Raw genomic sequence first — 12,648 nt, 5'->3', positions numbered from 1 at the left:
ACACAAAACTCACATGAAGTTCCTCACTCAAGGCGACAACACCCCACAGCCAAGGACAAGTTCAGTGCCCAAGCCATTTCCCGCTGCCATGGAAACCAAGTGCTCTGGCAGCACATATGTCTGAAAGTGGATATGACACCTAGGGAAGGGAGTGTGGTGGTGAATGGCACCTGCCCGAAACAGCAGCACAGCTCTTGCATTGCCAAAACAAATCCACCTGCCCTATGAACTTCATATACCATCAGCTCTTCTGGCAGCTATCTAGGAAGCCCTGTTGGATCACTTCCGGTCCCATGCCCATTGAGCCCAGTGGGATGGCATCAAGCAGCTTGAGCACCCACACAAAACGAACATGGAGCTCCTCACTCAAGGCGCTCAAAACCACACAGCCAAAGACAAGTTCAGTGCCCAAGCCATTTCCCGCTGCCATGGAAACCAAGTGCTCTGGCAGCACATATGTCTGAAAGTGGATATGACACCTAGGGAAGGGAGTGTGGTGGTGAATGGCAACTGCCCGAAGCAGCAGCACAGCTCCTCCACTGCCAAAAACAAATCCACCTGCCTCATGAACTTCACATACCATCAGCTGTCCTGGCAGCTATCTAGGAAACCCTGTTGGGTCTCTTCCGGTCCCATGCCCATTGAGCCCAGTGGGTTGGAATCAAGCAGCTTGAGCACCCACACAAAGCCAACATGGAGCTCCTCACTCAAGGCGCTCAAAACTTAACAGCCAAAGACAAGTTCAGTGCCCAAGCCATTTCCCGCTGCCATGGAAACCAAGTGCTCTGGCAGCACATATGTCTGAAAGTGGATATGAAAGCTAGAGAAGGGAGTGTGCTGCTGAATGGCAACTGTCCGAAGCAGCAGCACAGCTATTCCAATGCCAAAACAACTCCACCTGCCTCATGAACTTCACATACCATCTGCGCTTCTGGCAGCTATCTAGGAAACCCTGTTGGCTCACTTCCGGTCCCATGCCCATTGAGACCAGTGGGATGGAATCAAGCTGCTTGAGCACCTACACAAAACGAACATGGAGCTCCTCACTCAAGGCGTTCAAAAGCCCACAGCCAAAGACAAGTTCAGTGCCCAAGCCATTTCCCGCTGCCATGGAAACCAAGTGCTCTGGCAGCACATATGTCTGAAAGTGGATATAACGTCTAGGGAAAGGAGTGTGCTGGTGAATGGCAACTGCCCGAAGCAGCAGCACAGCTCTTGCAGTGCCAAAACAACTCCACCTGCCCTACGAACTTCACGTACCATCAGCTCTTCTGGCAGTTATCTAGGAAACCCAGTTGGGTCACTTCCGGTCCCATGGCCTTTGAGCCCAGTGGGATGGAATCAAGCAGCTTGAGCACCCACACAAAACTATCATGGGCTCCTCACTCAAGGCGCTCAAAACCACACAGCCAAAGACAAGTTCAGTACCCAAGCCATTTCCCGCTGCCATGGAAACCAAGTGCTCTGGCAGCACATATGTCTGAAAGTGGATATAACATCTATGGAAGTTAGTGTACTGGTGAATGGCAACTGCCCGAAGCAGCAGCACAGCTCTTCCAGTGCCAAAACAACTCCACCTGCCCTATGAACTTCCCATAGCATCAGCTCTTCTGGCAGCTATCTAGGAAACCCTGTTGGGTCACTTCCGGTCCCATGCTCATTGAGCCCAGTGGGATGGAATCAAATAGCTTCAGCACCCACACAAAACGAACATGGAGCTCCTCACTCAAGGCGCTCAAAATCCCACAGCCAACGACAAGTTCAGTGCCTAAGCCATTTCCCGCTGCCATGGAAACCAAGTGCTCTGGCACCACATATGTCTGAAAGTGGATATGACACCTAGGGAACTCTGATTGGTGGTGAATGACAACTGCCCGAAGCAGCTGCCCAGCTCTTCTACTGCAAAACAACTCCACCTGCCTCATGAACTTCTCATACCATTAGCTGTCCTGGCAGCTATCTTGGAAACCCTGTTGGGTCACTTCCGGTCCCATGCCCATTGAGCCCAGTGGGATGGAATCAAGCAGCTTGAGCACCCACACAAAACGAACATGGAGCTCCTCACTCAAGGCGCTCAAAACCCCACAGCCAAAGACAAGTTCAGTGCCCAAGCCATTTCCCGCTGCCATGGAAACCAAGTACTCTGGCAGCACATATGTCTGAAAGTGGATATGACACCAAGGGAGGGAGTGTGGTGGTGAATGGCAACTGCCCAAAGCAGCAGCACAGCTCTTCCAGTGCAAAAACAACTCCACCTGCCTCATGAACTTCACATACCATCAGCTGTCCTGACAGCTATCTAGGAAACCCTGTTGGCTCACTTCCGGTCCCATGCCCATTGAGCCCAGTGGGATGGAATCAAGCAGCTTGAGCACCCACACAAAACGAACATGGAGCTCCTCACTCAAGGCGACAACACACCACAGCCAAGGACAAGTTCAGTGCCCAAGCCATTTCCCGCTGCCATGGAAACCAAGTGCTCTGGCAGCACATATGTCTGAAAGTGGATATGAAAGCTAGAGAAGGGAGTGTGCTGCTGAATGGTAACTGCCCGAAGCAGCAGCACAGCTATTCCAATGCCAAAACAACTCCACCTGCCTCATGAACTTCACATACCATCAGCGCTTCTGGCAGCTATCTAGGAAACCCTGTTGGCTCACTTCCGGTCCCATGCCCATTGAGCCCAGTGGGATGGAATCAAGCTGCTTGAGCACCCACACAAAACGAACATGGAGCTCCTCACTCAAGGCGTTCAAAACCCCACAGCCAAAGACAAGTTCAGTGCCCAAGCCATTTCCCGCTGCCATGGAAACCAAGTGCTCTGGCAGCACATATGTCTGAAAGCGGATATGACACCAAGGAAAGGGAGTGTGGTGGTAAATGGCAACTGCCTGAAGCAGCAGCAAAGCTCTTCCAGTGCCAAAACAACTCCACCTGCCTCATGATCTTCACATACCATCAGCTGTCCTGACAGCTATCTAGGAAACCCTGTTGGGTCACTTCCGGTCCCATGCACATTGAGCCCAGTGGGATGGAATCAAGCAGCTTGAGCACCCACACAAAACTCACATGGAGTTCCTCACTCAAGGCGACAACACCCCACAGCCAAGGACAAGTTCAGTGCCCAAGCCATTTCCCGCTGCCATGGAAACCAAGTGCTCTGGCAGCACATATGTCTGAAAGTGGATATGACACCTAGGGAAGGGAGTGTGGTGGTGAATGGCACCTGCCCGAAACAGCAGCACAGCTCTTGCATTGCCAAAACAAATCCACCTGCCCTATGAACTTCATATACCATCAGCTCTTCTGGCAGCTATCTAGGAAGCCCTGTTGGATCACTTCCGGTCCCATGCCCATTGAGCCCAGTGGGATGGCATCAAGCAGCTTGAGCACCCACACAAAACGAACATGGAGCTCCTCACTCAAGGCGCTCAAAACCACACAGCCAAAGACAAGTTCAGTGCCCAAGCCATTTCCCGCTGCCATGGAAACCAAGTGCTCTGGCAGCACATATGTCTGAAAGTGGATATGACACCTAGGGAAGGGAGTGTGGTGGTGAATGGCAACTGCCCGAAGCAGCAGCACAGCTCCTCCACTGCCAAAACAAATCCACCTGCCTCATGAACTTCACATACCATCAGCTGTCCTGGCAGCTATCTAGGAAACCCTGTTGGGTCTCTTCCGGTCCCATGCCCATTGAGCCCAGTGGGTTGGAATCAAGCAGCTTGAGCACCCACACAAAGCCAACATGGAGCTCCTCACTCAAGGCGCTCAAAACTTAACAGCCAAAGACAAGTTCAGTGCCCAAGCCATTTCCCGCTGCCATGGAAACCAAGTGCTCTGGCAGCACATATGTCTGAAAGTGGATATGAAAGCTAGAGAAGGGAGTGTGCTGCTGAATGGCAACTGTCCGAAGCAGCAGCACAGCTATTCCAATGCCAAAACAACTCCACCTGCCTCATGAACTTCACATACCATCTGCGCTTCTGGCAGCTATCTAGGAAACCCTGTTGGCTCACTTCCGGTCCCATGCCCATTGAGACCAGTGGGATGGAATCAAGCTGCTTGAGCACCTACACAAAACGAACATGGAGCTCCTCACTCAAGGCGTTCAAAAGCCCACAGCCAAAGACAAGTTCAGTGCCCAAGCCATTTCCCGCTGCCATGGAAACCAAGTGCTCTGGCAGCACATATGTCTGAAAGTGGATATAACGTCTAGGGAAAGGAGTGTGCTGGTGAATGGCAACTGCCCGAAGCAGCAGCACAGCTCTTCCAGTGACAAAACAACTCCACCTACCCTATGAACTTCACATACCATCAGCGCTTCTGGCAGCTATCTAGGAAACCCTGTTGGGTCACTTCCGGTCCCATGCCCATTGAGACCAGTGGGATGGAATCAAGCAGCTTGAGCACCCACACAAAACGAACATGGAGCTCCTCACTCAAGGCGCTCAAAACCCCACAGCCAAAGACAAACATAAGTTCAGTGCCCAAGCCATTTCCCGCTGCCATGGAAACCAAGTGCTCTGGCAGCACATATGTCTGAAAGTGGATATGACACCTAGGGAAGGGAGTGTGCTGGTGAATGGCAACTGGCCGAAGCAACAGCACAGCTCTTGCTGTGCCAAAACAACTACACCTGCCCTATGAACTTCACATACCCTCAGCTCTTCTGGCAGCTATCTAAGAAACCCTGTTGGCTCACTTCCGGTCCCATGCCCATTGAGCCCAGTGGGATGGAATCAAGCAGCTTGAGCACTCACACAAAACTCATATAGAGCTCCTCACTCAAGGCGTTCAAACCCCATAGCCAAAGACAAGTTCAGTGCCCAAGCCATTTCCCGCTGCCATGGAAACCAAGTGCTCTGGCAGCACATATGTCTGAAAGTGGATATGAAAGCTAGAGAAGTGAGAGTGCTGCTGAATGGCAACTGCCCGAAGCAGCAGCACAGCTCTTGCAATGACAAAACAACTCCACCTGCCTCATGAACTTCAAATACCATCAACTGTCCTGGCAACTATTTTGGAAATTTTTAGGATCACTTCCGGTCCCATGCCCATTGAGCCCAGTGGGATGGAATCAAGCAGCTTGAGCACTCATACAAAACGAACATGGAGCTCCTCACTCAAGGCGCTCAAAACCCCACAGCCAAAGACAAGTTCAGTACAAAAGACATTTCCCGCTCCCATGGAAACCAAGTGCTCTGGCAGCACATATGTCTGAAAGTGGATATGACACCTAGGGAAGGGAGTGTGTTGGTGAATGGCAACTGCCCGAAGCAGCAGCACAGCTCTTCCACTGCCAAAACAACTCCAACTGCCTCATGAACTTCACATACCATCAGCTGTCCTGGCAGCTATCTAGGAAACCCTGTTGGCTCACTTCTGGTCCCATGCCCATTGAGCCCAGTGGGATGGAATCAAGCAGCTTGAGCACCCACACAAAAGGATCATGGAGCTCCTCACTCAAGGCGATCAAAATTTCCAGCCAAGGACAAGTTCAGTGCCCAAGCCATTTCCCGCTGCCATGGAAACCAAGTGCTCTGGCAGCACATATGTCTGAAAGTGGATATGAAAACTAGAGAAGGGAGTGTGCTGGTGAATGGCAACTGCCCAAAGCAGCAGCACAGCTATTCCAATGCCAAAACAACTCCACCTGCCTCATGAACTTCACATACCATCAGCGCTTCTGGCAGCTATCTAGGAAACCCTGTTGGCTCACTTCCGGTCCCATGCCCATTGAGCCCAGTGGGATGGAATCAAGCAGCTTGAGCACCCACACAAAACGAACATGGAGCTCCTCACTCAAGGCGCTCAAATCCCCACAGCCAAAGACAAGTTCAGTGCCCAAGACATTTCCCGCTGCCATGGAAACCAAGTGCTCTGGCAGCACATATGTCTGAAAGTGGATATAACATCTGGGGATGGGAGTGTGCTGGTGAATGGCAACTGGCCGAAGCAGTAGCACAGCTCTTCCAGTGCCAAAACAACTCCATTCACCCTATGAACATCACATACCATCAGCTCTTCTGGCAGCTATCTAGGAAACCCTGTTGGGTCACTTCCGGTCCCATGCCCATTGAGCCCAGTGGGATGGAATCAAGCAGCTTGAGCACCCACACAAAACGAACATGGAGATCCTCACTCAAGGCGCTGAAAACCACACAGCCAAGGACAAGTTCAGTGCCCAAGCCATTTCCCGCTGCCATGGAAACCAAGTGCTCTGGCAGCACATATGTCGGAAAGTGGATATGACACCTAGGGAAGAGATGGTGGTGGTGAATGGCAAATGCCCGAAGCAGCAGCACAGGTATTCCAATGTCAAAACTACTCCACCTGCCTCATGAACTTCACATACCATCAGCTGTCCTGGCAGCTATCTAGGAAACCCTGTTGGCTCACTTCCGGTCCCATGCCCATTGAGCCCAGTGGGATGGAATCAAGCAGCTTGAGCACCCACACAAAACGAACAAGGAGCTCCTCACTCAAGGCGCTCAAAACGTTACGGCCAAGGACAAGTTCAGTGCCTAAGCCATTTCCCGCTGCCATGGAAACCAAGTGCTCTGGCAGCACATATGTCTGAAAGTGGATATAACATCTGGGTAAGGGAGTGTGGTGGTGAATGGCAACTGCCCGAAGCAGCAGCACAGCTATTCCAGTGCCAAAACAACTCCACCTGCCTCATGAACTTCACATACCATCAGCTCTTCTGGCAGCTATCTAGGAAACCATGCTGGGTCACTTCCGGAACCATGCCCATTGAGCCCAGTGGGATGGAATCAAGCAGCTAGAGCACCCACACAAAACTCACATGGAGCTCCTCAATATGGAGCTCAAAACCCCACAGCCAAGGACAAGTTCAGTGCCCAAGCCATTTCCCGCTGCCATGGAAACCAAGTGCTCTGGCAGCACATATGTCTGAAAGTGGATATAACATCTAGAGAAAGGAGTGTGCTGGTGAATGGCAGCTACCCGAAGCAGCAGCACAGCTATTCTAATGCCAAAACAACTCCACCTGCCTCATGAACTTCACATACCATCAGCTCTTCTGGCAGCTATCTAGGAAACCCTGTTGGGTCTCTTCCCGTCCCATGCCCATTGAGGACAGTGGGATAGATTCAAGCAGCTTGAGCACCCACACAAAACGATCATGGAGCTCCTCACTCAAGGCACTCAAAACCCCACAGCCAAGGACAAGTTCAGTGCCCAATCCATTTCCCGCTGCCATGGAAACCAAGTACTCTGGCAGCACATATGTCTGAAAGTGGATATGACACCTAGCGATGGGAGTGTGCTGCTGAATGGCAACTGCCCGAAGTAAAAGCACCGCTCTTGCAGTGCCAAAACAACTCCACCTACCCTATGAACTTCACATACCATCAGCTCTTCTGGCAGCTATCTAGGAAACCCTGTTGGCTCACTTCCGGTCCCATGCCCATTGAGCCCAGTGGGATGGAATCAAGCAGCTTCAGCACCCACACAAACGAACATGGAGCTCCTCACTCAAGGCGTTCAAAACCCCACAGCCAAAGACAAGTTCAGTGCCCAAGCCATTTCCCGCTGCCATGGAAACCAAGTGCTCTGGCAGCACATATGTCTGAAAGTGGATATGACACCTAGGGAAGAGATGATGGTGGTGAATGGCAACTGCCCGAAGTAGCAGCACAGCTATTCCAATGTCAAAACTACTCCATCTGCCTCATGAACTTCACATACCATCAGCTGTCCTGGCAGCTATCTAGGAAACCCTGTTGGGTCACGTCCGGTCCCATGCCCATTGAGTCCAGTGGGATGCAATCAAGCAGCTTGAGCACCCACACAAAACGAACAAGGAGCTCCTCACTAAAGGCGATCAAAATTTCCAGCCAAGGACAAGTTCAGTGCCCAAGCCATTTCCCGCTGCCATGGAAACCAAGTGCTCTGGCAGCACATATGTCTGAAAGTGGATATGACACCAAGGGAATGGAGTGTGCTGGTGAATGGCAACTGCCCAAAGCAGCAGCACAGCTATTCCAATGTCAAAACAACTCCACCTGCCTCATGAACTTCACATACCATCAGCGCTTCTGGCAGCTATCTAGGAAACCCTGTTGGCTCACGTCCGGTCCCATGCCCATTGAGCCCAGTGGGATGGAATCAAGCAGCTTGAGCACCCACACAAAACGAACATGGAGCTCCTCACTCAAGGCGCTCAAATCACCACAGCCAAAGACAAGTTCAGTGCCCAAGACATTTCCCGCTGCCATGGAAACCAAGTGCTCTGGCAGCACATATGTCTGAAAGTGGATATAACATCTGGGGAAGGGAGTGTGCTGGTGAATGGCAACTGGCCGAAGCAGCAGCACAGCTCTTCCAGTGACAAAACTCCACCCACCCTATGAACTTCACATACCATCAGCTCTTCTGACAGCTATCTAGGAAACCCAGTTGGGTCACTTCCGGTCCCATGCCCATTGAGCCCAGTGGGATGGAATCAAGCAGCTTGAGCACCCACACAAAACGAACATGGAGCTCCTCACTCAAGGCGCTCAAAACCACAAGGCCAAGGACAAGTTCAGTGCCCAAGCCATTTCCCGCTGCCATGGAAACCAAGTGCTCTGGCAGCACATATGTCTGAAAGTGGATATGAAACCTAGGGAAGTGAGTGTGGTGGTGAATGGCAACTGCCCAAAGCAGCAGCACAGCTGTTCCAGTGCCAAAACAACTCCATCTGCCGTATGAACTGCACATACCATCAGCTCTTCTGGCAGCTATCTAGGAAACCCTGTTGGGTCACTTCCGGTTCCATGCCCATTGAGGACAGTGGGATGGATTCAAGCAGCTTGAGCACCCGCGCAAAACGAACATGGAGCTCCTCACTCAAGGCGCTCAAACTTAACAGCCAAAGACAAGTTCAGTACCCAAGCCATTTCCCGCTCCCATGGAAACCAAGTGCTCTGGCAGCACATATGTCTGAAAGTGGATATGACACCTAGGGAAGAGATGGTGGTAGTGAATGGCAACTGCCCGAAGCAGCAGCACAGCTCCTCCAGTGCCAAAACTACTCCACCTGCCTCATGAACTTCACATACCATCAGCTGTCCTGGCAGCTATCATGGAAACCCTGTTGGGTCACGTCTGGTCCCATGCCCATTGAGCCCAGTGGGATGGAATCAAGCAGCTTGAGCACCCACACAAAACGAACAAGGAGCTCCTCACTCAAGGCGCTCAAAACGTTACGGCCAAGGACAAGTTCAGTGCCTAAGCCATTTCCCGCTGCCGTGGAAACCAAGTGCTCTGGCAGCACATATGTCTGAAAGTGGATATAACATCTGGGTAAGGGAGTGTGGTGGTGAATGGCAACTGCCCGAAGCAGCAGCACAGCTATTCCATTGCCAAAACAACTCCACCTGCCTCATGAACTTCACATACCATCAGCTCTTCTGGCAGCTATCTAGGAAACCCTGTTGGGTCTCTTCCCGTCCCATGCCCATTGAGCCCAGTGGGATGGAATCAAGCAGCTTGAGCACCCACACAAAACGATCATGGAGCTCCTCACTCAAGGCACTCAAAACACCACAGCCAAGGACAAGTTCAGTGCCCAAGCCATTTCCCGCTGCCATGGAAACCAAGTGCTCTGGCAGCACATATGTCTGAAAGTGGATATGACACCTAGCGATGGGAGTGTGCTGCTGAATGGCAACTGCCCGAAGTAAAAGCACCGCTCTTGCAGTGCCAAAACAACTCCACCTAACCTATGAACTTCACATACCATCAGCTCTTCTGGCAGCTATCTAGGAAACCTCTTGCCTCACTTCAGGTCCCATGCCCATTGAGCCCAGTGGGATGGAATCAAGCAGCTTGAGCACCCACACAAAACGAACATGGAGCTCCTCACTCAAGGCGTTCAAAACCCCACAGCCAAAGACAAGTTCAGTGCCCAAGCCATTTCCCGCTGCCATGGAAACCAAGTGCTCTGGCAGCACATATGTCTGAAAGTGGATATGACACCTAGGGAAGAGATGGTGGTGGTGAATGGCAACTGCCCGAAGCAGCAGCACAGCTATTCCAATGTCAAAACTACTCCACCTGCCTCATGAACTTCACATACCATCAGCTGTCCTGGCAGCTATCTAGGAAACCCTGTTGGGTCACGTCCGGTCCCATGCCCATTGAGCCCAGTGGGATGGAATCAAGCAGCTTGAGCACCCACAGAAAACGAACAAGGAGCTCCTCACTCAAGGCGCTCAAACCTTTACGGCCAAGGACAAGTTCAGTGCCTAAGCCATTTCCCGCTGCCATGGAAACCAAGTGCTCTGGCAGCACATATGTCTGAAAGTGGATATGAAAGCTTGGGAACTGTGTGTGCTAGTGAATGGCACCTGCCCGAAGCAGCAGCACAGCTATTCCAATGATAAAACAACTCCACCTGTCTCATGAACTTCACATACCATCAGCTGTTCTGGCAGCTATCTAGGAAACCCTGTTGGGTCACTTCCGGTCCCATGCCCATTGAGCCCAGTGGGATGGAATCAAGCAGCTTGAGCACCCACACAAAACGAACATGGAGCACATCACTCAAGGCGTTAAAACCCCACAAGCAAAGACAAGTTCACTGCCTAAGCCATTTACAGCTGCCATGGAAACCAAGTGCTCTGGCAGCACATATGTTTGAAAGTGGATATGACACCTAGGGAACTCAGTTAGGTGGTGAATGGCAACTGGCCGAAGCAGCAGCACAGCTCTTCCAGTGACAAAACAACTCCATCTACCCTATGAACTTCACATACCCTCAGCTCTTCTGGCAGCTATCTAGGAAACCCTGTTGGGTCACTTCCGGTCCCATGCCCATTGAGCCCAGTGGGATGGAATCAAGCAGCTTGAGCACCACACAAAACGAACAAGGAGCTCCTCACTCAAGGCGTTCAAAACCCCACAGCCAAAGACAAGTTCAGTGCCCAAGCCATTTCCCGCTGCCATGGAAACCAAGTGCTCTGGCAGCACATATGTCTGAAAGTGGATACGACACCTAGGGAAGGGAGTTTGGTGGTGAATGGCAACTGCCCGAAGCAGCAGCACAGCTCTTCCAGTGCCAAAACAACTCCTCCTGCCTCATGAACTTCAAATATCATCATCTCTTCTGGCAGCTATCTAGGAAACCCTGTTGGGTCACTTCCGGTCCCATGCCCATTGAGCCCAGTGGGATGGAATCAAGCAGCTTGAGCACCCACACAAAACGAACATGGAGCTTCTCACTCAAGGCACTCAAAACCCCACAGCCAAAGACAAGTTCAGTGCCCAAGCCATTTCCCGCTGCCAATGGAAACCAAGTGCTCTGGCAGCACATATGTCTGAAAGTGGATATGAAAGCTAGAGAAGGGAGTGTGCTGGTGAATGGCAACTGCCCGAAGCAGCAGCACAGCTATTCCAATGCCAAAACAACTCCACCTGCCTCATGAACTTCACATACCATCAGCGCTTCTGGCAGCTATCTAGGAAACCCTGTTGGGTCACTTCCGGTCCCATGCCCATTGAGCCCAGTTGGATGGAATCAAGCAGCTTGAGCACCCACACAAAACGAACATGGAGCTCCTCACTCAAGGCGTTCAAAAGCCCACAGCCAAAGACAAGTTCAGTGCCCAAGCCATTTCCCTCTGCCATGGAAACCAAGTGCTCTGGCAGCACATACGTCTGAAAGTGGATATAACATGTAGGGAAAGGAGTGTGCGGGTGAATGGCAACTGCCCGAAGCAGCAGCAAAGCTCTTCCAGTGACAAAACAACACCACCTACCGTATGAACTTCACATACCATCAGCTCTTCTGGCAGCTATCTAGGAAACTCTGTTGGGTCACTTCCGGTCCCATGCCCATTGAGCCCAGTGGGATGGAATCAAGCAGCTTGAGCACCCACACAAAACTCACATGGAGCTCCTCACTCAAGGCGCTCAAAACCCCACAGCCAAGGACAAGTTCAGTGCCCAAGCCATTTCCTGCTGCCATGGAAACCAAGTGCTCTGGTAGCACATATGTCTGAAAGTGGATATGACATCTAGGGAAGGGAGTGTGGTGGTGAATGGCAACTGCCCGAAGCAGCAGCACAGCTCTTCCAGTGCCAAAACAACTCCACCTGTCTCATGAACTTCACATACCATCAGCTCTTCTGGCAGCTATTTTGGAATTTATTTTGGATCACTTCCGGTTCCATGCCCTTTGAGGACAGTGGGATGGAATCAAGCAGCTTGTGCACCCACACAAAACGAACATGGAGCTCCTCACTCAAGGCACTCAAAACCCCACAGCCAAGGACAAGTTCAGTGCAAAAGACATTTCAAGCTGCCATGGAAACCAAGTGCTCTGGCAGCACATATGTCTGAAAGTGGATATGACACCTAGGGAAGGGAGTGTGGTGGTGAATGGCAACTGCCCAAAGCAGCAGCACAGCTCTTCCAGTGCCAAAACAACTCCATCTGCCCTATGAACTTCACATACCAACAGCTCTTCTGGCAGCTATCTAAGGAAACCCTGTTGGGTCACTTCCGGTCCCATGCCCATTGAGGACAGTGGGATAGATTCAAGCAGCTTGAGCACCCACACAAAACGAATATGGAGCTCCTCACTCAAGGCGTTCAAAACCACACAGCCAAAGACAAGTTCAGTGCCCAAGCCAT

The sequence above is a fragment of the Ochotona princeps genome, chromosome 17 (assembly GCF_030435755.1).
Source record: "Ochotona princeps isolate mOchPri1 chromosome 17, mOchPri1.hap1, whole genome shotgun sequence".
NCBI classification, from domain to species: domain Eukaryota; kingdom Metazoa; phylum Chordata; class Mammalia; order Lagomorpha; family Ochotonidae; genus Ochotona; species Ochotona princeps.
The sequence above is the reverse complement of the archived record's forward strand: the minus strand, read 5'-3'. Positions refer to the sequence as shown.